This window comes from Orbicella faveolata, unplaced genomic scaffold (assembly GCF_042242905.1).
Source record: "Orbicella faveolata isolate gen_17 unplaced genomic scaffold, um_ofav_v1 contig_34, whole genome shotgun sequence".
Taxonomy (NCBI): Eukaryota; Metazoa; Cnidaria; class Anthozoa; order Scleractinia; family Merulinidae; genus Orbicella; species Orbicella faveolata.
In genome coordinates, this window is record NW_028301563.1 from 31768842 (window position 1) to 31782881 (window position 14040).

At 38.6% G+C, this 14040-nt stretch overlaps 1 protein-coding gene and 1 pseudogene across 1 annotated transcript in view; one reads left to right on the forward strand and one right to left on the reverse strand.

Annotated features, from left to right (window-relative positions):
- The window catches only part of LOC110066283 (uncharacterized), a 120241-nt gene that overhangs the window by 79009 nt on the left and 27192 nt on the right, over positions 1-14040 (reverse strand). The gene's annotated exons all lie outside the window — the stretch shown is intronic.
- On the forward strand, positions 10237-10951 carry LOC149105776 (zinc finger MYM-type protein 1-like; annotated as a pseudogene).

Consider the following 14040-nt stretch of genomic DNA (forward strand, 5'->3'; position numbering starts at 1 on the left):
TTACAAGCTTACGAGAGCTTTTTCTTCCCCACATTTTTATTTCCATTGTTAAATACAAAGTACAGCGCTATTATTAAGTGTCAATAACATAATTACAAAACGTTGATAATAATATAATTATTTGAACTATATAGTATAAGAAATCATACTTTACTATCAATAAATAACTTCCATTTGGCCTGAAATTTCCTTTGCGTGTTGTTTTTTAAGGCTATGTACTTTTCAGTCTTATATTTCATATTAATCATTTCTTTAAAAACAGTAATATTTGGGCTGAGACTTCGTTTACGACTCGTCCAGATATGCCATTTTGCAACAATTAAAAAGTAATTTAGTAAGTCACTTACTTCATCTAATTTGCCTATCAAAACATCCTGCAAGGAAAATTCAACCTGTTTACCAGAAAGTGCAAACCAAAAATTTTTGAAATCTTTCCAAAACTGGTTAGTATGAAAACATTCATAAAATAAATGATCAACAGTTTCTGAGCTAACTCTACAAAATGTGCAAGAATCGTCTTGAACATAACCTATTTTGGCTAGACGAGAATTAGTGAAAGTGATATTATTGAAAATCTTGAATTGGAAGCTTCTGATAAACATTTCGGATGAGATAGTCTTCACTTTTATGAACGCTTTAGTAACAGCTGAATCTGGTAAACCAAAGTCTTCTTTCAGTTTAGCAAAGCCCCTTGAGACTCGTGCCTTACCAGAAACAAGCAATTCATAAAAGTGTTTATTTTACATACAGTAGGATTAAATTTTTTCTCCCCACATTGAAATTCCAAACAGCTCTCTAGTTCACTTTCGGTCACATCCAAATCCTTCAGGTGGGCAGGAACAGCAGAACGAATTCCTGACCAGACTAAAAAATTTGTATGCTTCAAACCTTTACTTTTAGCAGTATTATAAGGTTCTATATTATTCTTGTTGAATTGCAAGTGGTTAATAAGGAGGATACCTGCTTTAACATAATTTGAGTAATATATTGTTCTATTATCTATCTTAATATCTTTGTTGTTCCAAATTATATTGTAAGATGTAGATGGCTTTGTTGAAAAGGCAATTCTAAAGTCAGCCCACCATTGGAGAAGTTCTCTATAAAAAGTGGAATTAATTTTACAGTCTTTGACATCGTAATTACAACTAAATAGAAAAACCCCGCCAAAATCCTCAAGCAAATAAGTAACATAAGCTTTCCATGGGGACGAGCCTTCTGAAAAAATTCTACCAAGCCAAGCTAATCTTGACGACTTAACATACGTTTCAAGATCTATTAAGTTCAAGCCTCCTTATTTCAAGTCATTTACAGCTGCCAGTATAGCTATTTTATCTGTCCCTTTCCATAAAAAAAAACTATAAATAATAGTGTTCAATTGTTTTATAAATTCTTCTGGAGTTGTTAGAACTGAGAACACATATAGCATTTTGGGAGGCAGAAGTGATTTAATGACGGTAACTTTGCCAAATAGTGAGAGACCTCGGCAATTCCATAACCGTATTTGTGTTCGAATGTCTTAATTTATCATATTTAATTTATCAGTATCATTATAGGTAAATACTATCCCCAGGGCTTTGACACTTTTGCTCCACTTTAGCCCCAGAGGTGTCGCTGTATTTTGTCTGCATGAACCGATCCACATTGCCTCAGTTTTAGTATGATTAACCTTTAAGCCTGAACAAATTGTAAATCGATCAAGCAATTGAAGGATGAGTTTTACATATTCAATATCAGGTACAAACAGAGTAAGGTCAGCAGCATATTGTACCAGCTTAAATTCTTCCTGCCCTATCATTAGGCCTTGAATGTCTTCTCTGCTTCGAATAGCGACTGCTAAAATTTCGGCTGCAATAATAAATAAATATGGTGATAACGGGTCTCCTTGTCTTACTCCTCTCTGTAATTCAAAATATGGTGTACAAATACCATTATTTAATACACAACTAGTTATGTCTCTATAAAATGTTTCTACCCATCTTGTGAGGGTAGGCCCAAAACCGAAAGCATCTAAGCATTTTAGCATAAAATTCCAGTCAATACTATCGAACGCCTTTTCAAAATCAATAAACAATAATATGCCTGGTATATTTTGTTGTTTTGTATACTCCATAACGTCTATAATTGACCTTGCCGCTTCACCAATGAACCTGCCCTTAACATAACCTGTTTGGTTAGTATGTATTATCTCTGGAAGGACTTTGATAATTCTTGCTGCAATTACTTCGGAAGCAATTTAGGCATCTACATTAATTAAGGATATTGGTCTCCAATTTTCTAAATAGTTTCTATCTTTTCCTTTCTTTTCAATGAGTGTAATTAAAGCTTGCTTTTGAGAGGAAGACATTTCCTTATTATCAAAGGCCTCATTAAAAGATGCAATCATAAATTCACCTATTAAGGGCCAGAAAATTTTGTAGAACTCTACTGGAATGCCATCATTTCCGGGTGTTTTACCCACTTGAAAGGAACCCAAGATAGACTCGCACTCCTGAAAGGTTATTTTTCCTTCGCAACGTGAGCTTAGTTCGTCAGAGTGTTTCAATATATTTAGGTTTTCCAAAAAGCTTTTAGCTTGGTTCACTGTTCAGATTTACTCTTTGTTTACTATACAGCTTGCTGTAGAAAAGTTTTTCAGCATTCAATATCTCAAACGGATCGGTCGAAAAAGAACCACTAAGGTATGATTTCCTTACATGTTTTTTAATGTTATTGCGTTTTTCTCGATTTAAAAAATATTTACTGCTCTTTTCACCGTGCTCGTGCCATCTTGCTCTCGCACGAACAACAATTCCTTCTACTTTTTCATCGTATAGTGTTTCAAGTTCATTTTTAAATTTGTCAATTTCTAGTCTTGTGAATTCGTTGGGGTTTTCTTGAAATTTATTTAACGCATCTTGATAGTTGAAGTTAAGCTCCTCTTCTCGCTTTTTACGTTCTTGTGCTAATTTTTTAGAACAAGTGTTGAGCTTGTTTTAATTTTAAATTTTAGCCAATCCCATTTTGCCCTATTGTCTGATAAATCCCTTGCATCATCTAACCAGTTTGGCAATTCACTATTAATCACGTCCAGGTAATCTGGCCTGTCCAGCATGGAAGTATTTAGTTTCCAAAAACCAGGTCCTTTGCAGCTCTCCTTAATGTTTTCTAATTCTAGTACTATAAAAGAGTGGTCAGTTTTAATTGAGGCCACAATATCAACCTGTGTGACTAAATCATTCAATTTGTCCGAAATAAGCCAGTAATCAAGTCTACAGAAGATGAAAGGAGAGCTTTTACTCCATGTGTAGCTGCGGGTATTCGGATTCTTAATACGCCAGATATCGTGGAGACTGAATTCATTTTGAATGTTTTCAATCGAATTTATCACATGTTGTCGAGGAATTAAAATGCCGCCTTTTTTGTCTATAGTAGGATCTAACGGACAATTAAAGTCTCCACCTACGATGACATTGCTATCACTGTCCAAGTCAATACCTCGTGAAGTAGTCGACAAATGCTGATAAAAGCGAACAGCTTCTGCATCTTTAATCGGACCATAAAGGTTTACCAGAAAGTAATTTTTTTCTTTGATTTTTGCATTAAGCATTATTAGCCGGCCGTTTGAATCACAATGTACGTGCTGAATAACAATGTCCAAACCACTCCTAATTAATACAGCGACACTCCTCGCATTTGTGCCCCCATGAGAAAACATAATAGAAGAACTCCATTCTTTTTTCCATTGACTCTCACAGTTCTTTGTTGTATATGTTTCCTGAAGAAAAATTAGATCTGCTTTTTGTTTACGACACCAGGTAAAAGTAGCTCTGCGCTTTCGGAAATTGCCAAGACCTGTAACATTAAGAGAGAGCAATTTCAGGCTGTAAGGTTTCATTTTAGAATTGGTCATCTGAAATATTTTGGATTAGTTGTTTTGAATGTTTTAAGGTTATTGACAACGTGTTTAAATTAACATATTCACACCATTTGTGAGTGCAATCGGAAATGTGGAAAAACAAAACATGGAAATACATACACAAAACCAACAAAGACAAAACACACACAAACAGAAATTCGAAAGCGGACTTAGCATGGCTTTGGCAGCCCCGTTTCTAGGTACACTTTCGCCGAGCAACTCCGAATTTTCTTCATATATTAAGTGAACGGTAAAAATTACAAACTAAATTAATAAGTGGAAAAAAAATAAAATAAAATAAAAACTTCATGGTATAAAAGTCTGCATGGTCCAGGAATAAAGCACTGTCCAATTATAACTTAGAAAGTTAAGCTTTAGGTAGATAAAATGACTTTAAGCTGTCTATTCCTTCCTTCTTATACAGAATTCTAGCCGGAACGCTCCATGGTATAAAAGCAAACTGAACTTCAGGTCTGGCTTTAATTTCTTGAAGATAATTTTTCCTCAACTTCGACCGATCATCGCGTACAGATTTCGAAACATCATCCGAGATAAAGATCATTGATTCTTTATATTTGTTATCCTTTAACTTACTTGCCGCCAGTTTGAGAAGGTTAACTTTATCAGTGTACCTTAGCAAGTACACGTGGACCGGTCTTGGCTTTGGCGTCTCGTTCTCAGATGGATTCCGTCTAAAGCTACTTCTGTGTGACCGCATCACTTCGATTTTTCTCTCTAACTTCATGTGGCGTTGCAAGATTTCAACCTCAATAAATTCCTCCATCGAGGCAAAATCTTCCTCACTCCCCTCTGGAACGCCCCAAATGACCACGTTGTTTCTTTTGGAGCGGTTCTCTAGGTCGTCCATCTTCTCCTTCAGAGCCTCAACCTCCGTCCTGTCTGCTTTCAGCGACAACTTAGAATTGCACTCTCGAATTTCTATATCCGTCTCTTGAAAACTATTCTTCAGGTCTTCTACATCTTTAATGATTGTACTTTGTGCTAGCTCCAACGTGTGTAGTTTGCTCAACATCTCATTCTTCGCTGTAATGAACACGTCCATCTTGGCAAGAATGTCATCCAGCTTACGCGAAGAGTCAGCTGAATCGCTCGTCATTTCGTGTTTTCGCGCTTTAGACCTTGTTTTTATACTCATAAATGAAACTAGCTGGAGAAAGGCTTAAACCATTTGCAACAAGAAGATCTGTTGGATCTTATAACCGCGCGTTTAAAATTTAACTGTTTTCTTAGTACTACAGTCGCAACGCAGTGCATATTCCAAAGCAATCTTTGATGATTCATTGATTACTGTAGACATCACAGCACTTGATCAACATAAACTCTATTATCGCACCATCAGTCGTAGCCGTTGTGACATCTCCGATGACGTAGTAGTCTTAATCTGGAACTTTCTTCGGGATATGTATGGGCATGAAGATACGAACATTATTACAAACCGCTTTCTTTCTTTAAAGTCACGATTAAATTTAATTGTTTTTTCCCTTGAGTTAAGGGTTAGCAAAGAAGTCACACGAGTCACATAATTGAAGAATTGCGTTATCTACGGCTATCTTTAATACAGTGGTTATTTCCCTATCAATGACGTAATCTTTGCACGTTCTGACACGTTCTTTGCTTAGCTTGCAAATATTTAATTTTCCTTCCGATCTATGAACTGGCTGTGATGAAACAGTCAAAGGATTTACTTCATTTGCGTAAAACCACAAGAAATACTCACAAAATTACAAATAAATTAATGACCGTCGCTTCTGCCGAAATAAACTTGCAAAGTAAACACGATCGTATTTGTCACGTAGCGAAAGTGAAAGCTGCAACGTCAGCGCATTCCATGGCTGACGTAATACCTTTTTTCAGCGTATTTATTATTCCCTTTAAATCCAACGCTTTGATAAAACGAAAAGAAAATATATTTTACCCACAAAAAAGAAAACAATATCGGTAAAATTGTCCGTGTATTTATGTTTTAACAGCTTCTGGCGGAAAAAAATCACATGTTGCGTGACTCAAAGTTTGGCCGAGCGGAGGTCTGCGTCTGGTCACCGACAAAAAAAAAAAAAATAAACCACGGGTAAACCTAGAACCGCGCTCGGCCCATGGCCGCGCGGTTAATAAATTGCTACAAATAGAAGAAATTACGGAGAGCTCGAAAAAGCCGTCCTACCCTCCTGCAGTCATGCGCACCACTCCAAGCTTACGAGAGCTGCTACACTTCTGGAAAAAAACTAGCCATTTCAAAATTCCCGGGAAAAAATTTGGCTTACTATCAGGGATGGCGGAACGTATTCTGAATTGAGGCTTATAAGGCTTATGAGGCTTATAAGCGAGTGCCAGAGGGGCTAACTTATAAAGTGTCTGGAGATATTTGTAAAATTATTATTTTAAGTATTTTTTGCTTGAAATCGTGGGGGGTAAAGTCCCCTCCCCCCCCCCCCCCCACACCAAGACCTTCTGCTCCGCCGTCGCAGTTACGAATCTACGAATTTACTACCTTCTATTATGTCAATTTTAATCGATATGGTGACCTTTTCTACACCTACGAACAAAACCTATGAACAAAAACTCAGTTATTCCAGTATTGCCGTTTCTATGCATTCGTCATCTCTTGACCCGGGGAGGGGTATTCCCTTATATGGGCTATATAGATATGTGCGGCCCCAAAGGGTATGGATTTTCAGCCGTTTTGGTCATAAATAGGGTATCGATTTTGGCCATTTTGATCATAAATAGGGTATGGTTCTTTCGCTCTAGTCTTGAATCGGGTATGTGTCTTAGAAGAAGCTACTTTTTCCTCCTTATCAATACGGCCGTCAACAAAAGCCCTTCAAAAATTATGTTTAGGGTAACTGTGCCAGCCAAAACAGTCACAAATACGGTATCAAATTTTTGGTCACGTCATAAATAGGGTAGGGAAAATCGCAAATTTTGGTCATAAACAGGCTACGGGTTTGGGACTGAGCGGGCCGCACGGAGTACCACCCGGGGTAGAAGGAAGCTCGAAATATATTGTCGATTAGACTTTTTCTTAGTGAGTCAGAGTCTAATGTGTAACGTCACGCGCACGGACGTCTCGGCGGACTTTAAAACAGATCATACGACTGATTGTGACAATTAAAATTGCACTTCACACGAATCCAAGGGAATCGGGCTTTTGGAAATTAAACACGTCGTATCTATCAGAGACGCAAGACATCGAGGCAACCATCGAGTGTGTTAAGAAGGAATATCAAAATGATCAATCAATAAATGCTTCCTTGTTATGGCAAATGGTTAACTTACAAGTTAGAGAACAAACTCTGCGATATGCGAAAACAGAAAAGGCTAAAATGCTGCGAGAAAAAGAAGAACTGGAGAAGACAATTAACAAAGTGCAGAGGCAAACTGATTCAGCGTGTAATAACGCCAACAAAAAGCTAGTGATTAATATTCAATTAGAAAAGAAAACGAGAAAACTAGAAAAGATATTTGAATACAGAACAAAGGCAGGGATCTTCAGGGCAAAATGCAGATGGCACAATTAAGGTGAGAAAATTAAAAGTATTTCCTAAATATTGGAAAAAGGCACTTCAAAAATGGCATAATCAGTCAACTATTAGGAACGAATTTGCCAGCTGAGACAAAGTAATTGGGTGTGAATATAAGCCAAACCCCTTTACCGTACGGGCTGGGGAGACTAGGTGGAGGGGGGGAGGGGCATGTCAGTTTTTTGGGGCAACAAGAGAAATTTGGGCAAAGTTTAAAAACATTTCCATTTGCTTCGAGAAATAACGTCACCGTAGTATTCCGAATCTAACGGCCCTTATCACTTTTGGATTTAGCAGGCAAAAGGTGGAGTATCGAATGGTCCCGTTCAATTTAAAAGTGCTCACCAAAATTTGGCCTTTGCTGGAATGGCTCGCAAAAATTAGATGAGTGCTCGCTTGCTCATGTTCGCAAAATTTTGTAACTACTCGCATGCTCGGATTTCCGTTCAGGTGTCTCCCTAGAGTAGTTACGAACCCCCTCGCTATAGAGCGCGAGTTAGAAAAGGAAACTCGGTTAATTTCTCTTAAAGTTTTCCTGTAGAGATTTAACAGTGTGGGTACTGTTAAAATAAGGCTTATTTTTTGGTTGTCAATTTTTTTTACTATGGCAACATCTCATTTAATGACAGGCAGATATATTCCTCATTTTGGCCTAAACTCCTTAATATTTATACTTGCCTTCGGTGAAATGTTTTCAAACTTTGCCACATCATGGAAATGATATTGCCCGATATTTTGAATTGGTAAAATGTGTCAAGGTTGTTCAGACGGTTTCTCCAATATTCTGTAATTTGTCATTCTTCTAAATATATTGGATTAGCTCTGACATATTTTAACAAAAATAAGGTATTTTGTAGCAATTGTATGTGGTTATCACTCAGCCAAATTAAAAAAAAAATCACCGAAGGAAACGCGAGAAAATTCACTGTCAGTTTTGCCTTTTGTGCTCATGTTGACGTAATAAAGATCGAAAAACTCTGACGTTTTCCTTTGAGCGCGCGCAGATTACTTGAGCTTTCGTCCTCAGCGCGCATGCAATCGTAAAACTATAGGGAGCCACCTTAAAATGTGCTCGATTTCCGTATGGCAAAATTGGGAAACATGCACGCGCTTTGAAGTCTATGCAAGTTTCTGGAAACATGCATGTTTCCTCAGTTTAACCAACGTTTTATAATCTATTGAAACTAACGGGCGTAAGAATTGTTCGCGAAAGACACCCCGAAGGTAGAAAGTATTCTAGAGACATGAAGACATGTATAATGTTACTTTTACTATTCGATCTTCAGAGCTTGTCGGATTTATATGACTTCAACTGGTCTAATTTTATGATCATAAACGACTCTTTCCGTAACACTTTGTCCCCTAAAATGCATGAAATCGAATCTTTGGCAACCTACATATTTGCTGTAAGCTGCTGGGATTGGTTGAACCACGATTGCGCCTATTGTCCTGTTTTGGAGATGTCAGCCAGATCACTTGGCGCAAAACGTTTCCTTTTAACAAAAGAGAGTTCCAGCTAGCGGAAAATTTACGAAGTGTTCGCTGCCAGTCATCTGTATTTTCTAGAGTGCTCGCTGCTCACAAGACAAATTTCATCACTGCTCGTGCTCGCAAAAATAAACGCACTGCTAGAGCATGCTCGCAAATGCTCGCAAAGACCATTCGATACTCTTAAAAGGGGCCGCTACTTTCGGCCGGTGTCCGTTACTTTCGGATAGTTAAAAAAACGTTTGTACAGTAACAATGGTTTCAGACAAAGCGGACGAGTAACAAAAGAAATTAAACGTTCCGTTTATGTATGTTACTAACTACCCACATAAACAAAGCAGACTGTTTAAATTAAACAAAAAAGGCCCTAAACCGGTTGGTACAGTACTGTAGGGCGAATCGACAGTAGGGAGGTTAAGAAACCACGACGCGACGCCGAGGACAGCTTCGATTAAAAACTGATTTTATATTCTACCCACGAATCTCGCGATACTCTAAAGTCATTTTCCTCTGTTTCTCAGTGTCAAAACTATCACAAAACCGAATCTGGGACAGGGTTTGAATGATATCAAATGAAAATAAAAAACATAGCAGTCGTGGTTCACGCTCTCCGGACAACGCAGAAGTTGGTCATTTCACGTTTTTGGTGTGCAGAGGACGGGAAAGAAATGTACCAAGAATCATAACGCACGTACACAGCCACTGTTCTGCTCATTAAACCTTTTGTTTAGCGACATTGCCGCTGCCGTTCCCGTCGTGGTTTTTTTAAACCCCCTAGTATAATGGTCGCATTATATCGCAATGAAACAGATTACCCTACAGTATATCATTTGACTCTGCTGCTAGACAAACACAGTTTATAAATCATAGTTTCAAGAAAAATTCAGTCAAGTTCGAAATAAAGCACTGATAGCTGTTCAAGTGAATGTTCAGCCCTGCAGTCAGGCTGTTCCATCCGCATGACGCGCGGTTGACAACAGAGACTTTCTCTGTTTTTTTAGGGCCGCTACTTTCGGGTGCACCGCTATTTTCGGGGTTCAATAGGAAGGTAAAAAAAATTAACGTTACTTTCGGGGAGCCGTTATTTTCGGGGGAGCCGTTACTTTCGGAATTCGACGGTATACAATAAGGTGAGACTCAATACTCAAATTAAAAGTAGTGCGACACTGCGTTTTCTTAACGCACCTTATATTTTCGTTTTTCACATTGTCACTAGACAATTTGTACGAATCCGGAATTTTTTCATTCTCAGTGCCCACTTTTTAGGCATTGCAGAAATTTAATTCACGTCCTCAGATTGCGCTGAATGGCATGAAGGAAAAATCATTCATTGGTTTCTATTTCATAAAATCAACTGAAGGCGATGCACTGTATAAACTGGTGAAATCTTCTATCGCTGAACTCAATCTGGACCTCAAGAGCATTGTTGGTAGAGCATTCGATGGAGCAGCTAATATGAACGGTCTAGATACACAAGGGATTCTATAAAACAAGAATGGTAAAGTGCTCCCCGCTGTGTATCTACGTCCATTGTTACGGACATGTGCTCAACCTTGCCCTTGAGGATACCATGACACAAATAGAACCATTGCGTTACGTTCTGGGCACTGTGCAGGCTCTGTACAACTTCTTAGAAGGAAGTCTCAAATGACGCACCCTGTCTGGCGACACAGCTCACAGACGTAGACTGGGTGAGGGTCTGAAATTGACGCTGAAGTCATTGAGTGTCAAGCGGTGGTCATGCCGGTGGGAAGCCGTGAAGGCCGTACACGGACAAATGGAACGCATTGTAAAAGCTATGCTCACACCGTCTCCAGACAAAGATCCCCAAACCTACGCTGATAGTAGAGCTTTATTTACCGCCATTTTATAGTTCTATCTGTTTGCGTGGAAAATAATCTTAAGCAGCACTAATAGTCTGTGCCGCTATCTTTAGGGGAAGACAGTTGACGTCATTTCCGCCCGTAGAAACACCAACACGACCATTCAGACTCTTCAAGGAAGTTTCAGCAGTGCCGTATGGTAGATAGTATCAGAAATGGGTCTGAAAATGAAGAAGTGGTTGACCCATTCTCGGTTTGAATTACAAGAAGCCAGGACACCCAGACACAGGACATCATCCTTGTATGTACGTGAACACACGCAAAGACAAATGCAGCTGACTTTGGAATCGCACCACCGCATTAACACTTAGTATGCGTCCCTCGCTCGAGGTCAGGTTCAGTGGAAAGAATGACTTAGAAATACTCTGTGCGTTGGGAGATATTTGTCAGAGGAAAGCGCCTAATAATTAAGAAAGCTTCTCCCGCATTGCTAATTTTACGAAATTGACGGCGAGACTCTGGAACCGGAGCAGAAAATGTACGCGAGTTTTCGTCGTGAGCGCGGGTTCCACACCATGACTGTTTGATTGTTTCAGAAACACTGTACACAATGCATGAGAACGATCTATTTGATATGTTGCCAGAGTTTTCTTGTTTTGCAGAATGATCATTCAGTGCATTTCGCAGATTGAAAACCTACCTTCACTTTCTCGTCTCGCGGCTGCGTGCGCTTGTGCTCCAACGTGAGCCTGCTCGTAGGCTACCTACGCAACAACCTGAGGTAGCAGCGTACCAGTAACATCGCACTGATTAACACTGAAAGGGAATATGCCAACTCTGTACTAAACAATGTCATGGATCGTACTATTGATATTTTCAGCCGTCGCGATGGCAGAGACAGTTATTTCTTTTAATATGTTCTACTTGTAACGTGATCTATTTGCTAGATTCATGTACAAGAATATTCTCACTGTGGATTCAAATGTAAGATTATTTCCACTCCATCTGCAGGCCTATGTTAGTGAATCCTATGACCCTAATTTGTGTTCGATTGTTGTGTAAAAATTTGCCCAACTTGCGAAATTTTTTGGGGAAATTAAAGTGATTCACCTGCCAGCCCCGCCCCTCCCCCCTGGATTAAATTGCCCGAACGCCTATGCTTGGAGTGGACTCCCATACAAAAAGAACGTGGGTGTTCGTCGGAACTTTTAAAAGAACCCCTATTAAAGAGGTACCAAGATCCTGTTTTGTGGTCGTGGCTTTAAATACTTTTCACCCCCAAGAGGTAATAATTCCAAAACAATGCTCCATCTCCTGTCAATGTTTTGCGGCTCAATACCCTAAAATAATAATAATAATAATAATAATAATAATCACTTTATTTAAGTGTCAATGTATTTAGCACTAATGTGCTAATTGGGGACACTGTAAATAAATAAACAAATATTTCAAATACAACATAAACTGTTAAGAATCCTAACTGGTGGGAGGCTGACCAGTTGGCTATTTACACAACGCGGCCGAGGAGTTGAACTCGAGAACAAATCCAGATAGCGGTAGGGCGAAGGATTTGAACCAGGGACCTCCAGATTTCAAATCCGGCGCCCTAAACCACTCGGCCACGCCGCCTCCCTTAAAAGATACCACAAAAGTTCCCGCTGGGGATCTTTTCAGGATGAACACCCTAAGAGCTGTCAAAACCGTTTTTTAACCCCTAAAAGGTACGACGATTGGAGTCCCCCCCACCCCGCGGGGTGACCAGGCTTTTGGAAATTAAACACGTCGTTTTTATCAGAGACGGAATACATAAATCAAATTGTGGCAAATACTCTTGTTCTTTGGCCATCGTAGCTTAATAAGAAATAACACACAAACTACGGTGATAAGCATGACAATAAAATGCATTGTTGGAAAACAAAAATAAAACTATATCATTTAACTTGACGTTTCGTATGTTTCGACATACATCTTCAGAAGTGATGACCGTTTTCTTTTATCCTAAACGGTCACCTCTGAAGATGTACGTCGAAACATGCGAAACGTCAAGTTAAATGATATAGTTTTGTTTTTGTTTTCCAACAATGCCTTTTATTGTCAAGTTTGTCAACGCAGTTTGTGTGTTATTTCAAATTAGGGCAACCATCGAGGATGTTAAGAACGAATATCAAAATGATAAGTCAATAAATGCCTCCTTGTTATGGCAAATGGTTAAGTTAAAAGTTAGAGAACAAACTCTGAGATATGCGAAAACAAAAAAGGCTAAAATGCTGCGAGAAGAAGAAGAACTGGAGAGGACAATGAACAAAATGCAGAGGCAAATTGATTCAGCGTGTAATAAGGCCAACGAACAGCTAACGATTAGTATTCAATTAGAAAAGAAAACGAGAAAACTAGGAAAGATAATTGAATACAGAACAAAGGTAGCGATCTTTAGGGCAAAATGCAGATGGTGCAAAAAATTCAAAGTATTTCCTAAATCTTGAAAAAAGGCACTTCAAAAATGGCGTAATCAGTCAACTTAAATAAGCTGATAAGGAATTTGCCAGCTCAGACAAAGAAATTTTGTCTGAGCGAAACTTTTTTACTGAAATATTTATCAGCTCCAAAACATACTGTGATGATTCATGAATTACTGACGACCTATTGTTGGGAAGTACTGCTTCAAAATCATCTAGCCTTGAGGAAAAAGAAAAATGCGAGAGCGTGTTAACCAAAGCAGAGTGCTTACAAGCTCTAAAAAGTGTGAAACCCGAAAAAACACCAGGCTCGGATGGTTTGCTCGTAGAATTTTATAAAGTTTTCTGAAATGAAATCTCGGACTACCTTTTATACTCTATGAACTACGCTCATACTGAAGGAAAATTCTCTATAAGTCAAAGACGTGGGATGATTTTAAGCTTATACCCAAAAAAGATACAGAACTTTACTTCATGTTGTTAAAAACTAGCGACCAATTACCCTATTAAATTCCAACTGTAAAATAGCGGCTAAGGCCATTGCAAATCGACTTCAAAATGTACTTCTGAAACTAATAAATGATGACCAAATCGGTTTTCTCAAAGGACGATTTATTGGTGAAAACAAAAGATTAATCGATGGCTTAATAAACCACACTGCTGCTCATAATATTCCTGGACTATTAATGTTTCTAGATTTCGACTGAAAAAGCGTTTTACACAGTTGAATGGTCTTTTATATGGAAAGCGATGGGTTCTTTCAATTTCGGATCGTCATAATAAGCTAGATCAAATTGTGCTACCGTAACAGAAAGCTGCGTCCTTAATAACGGATG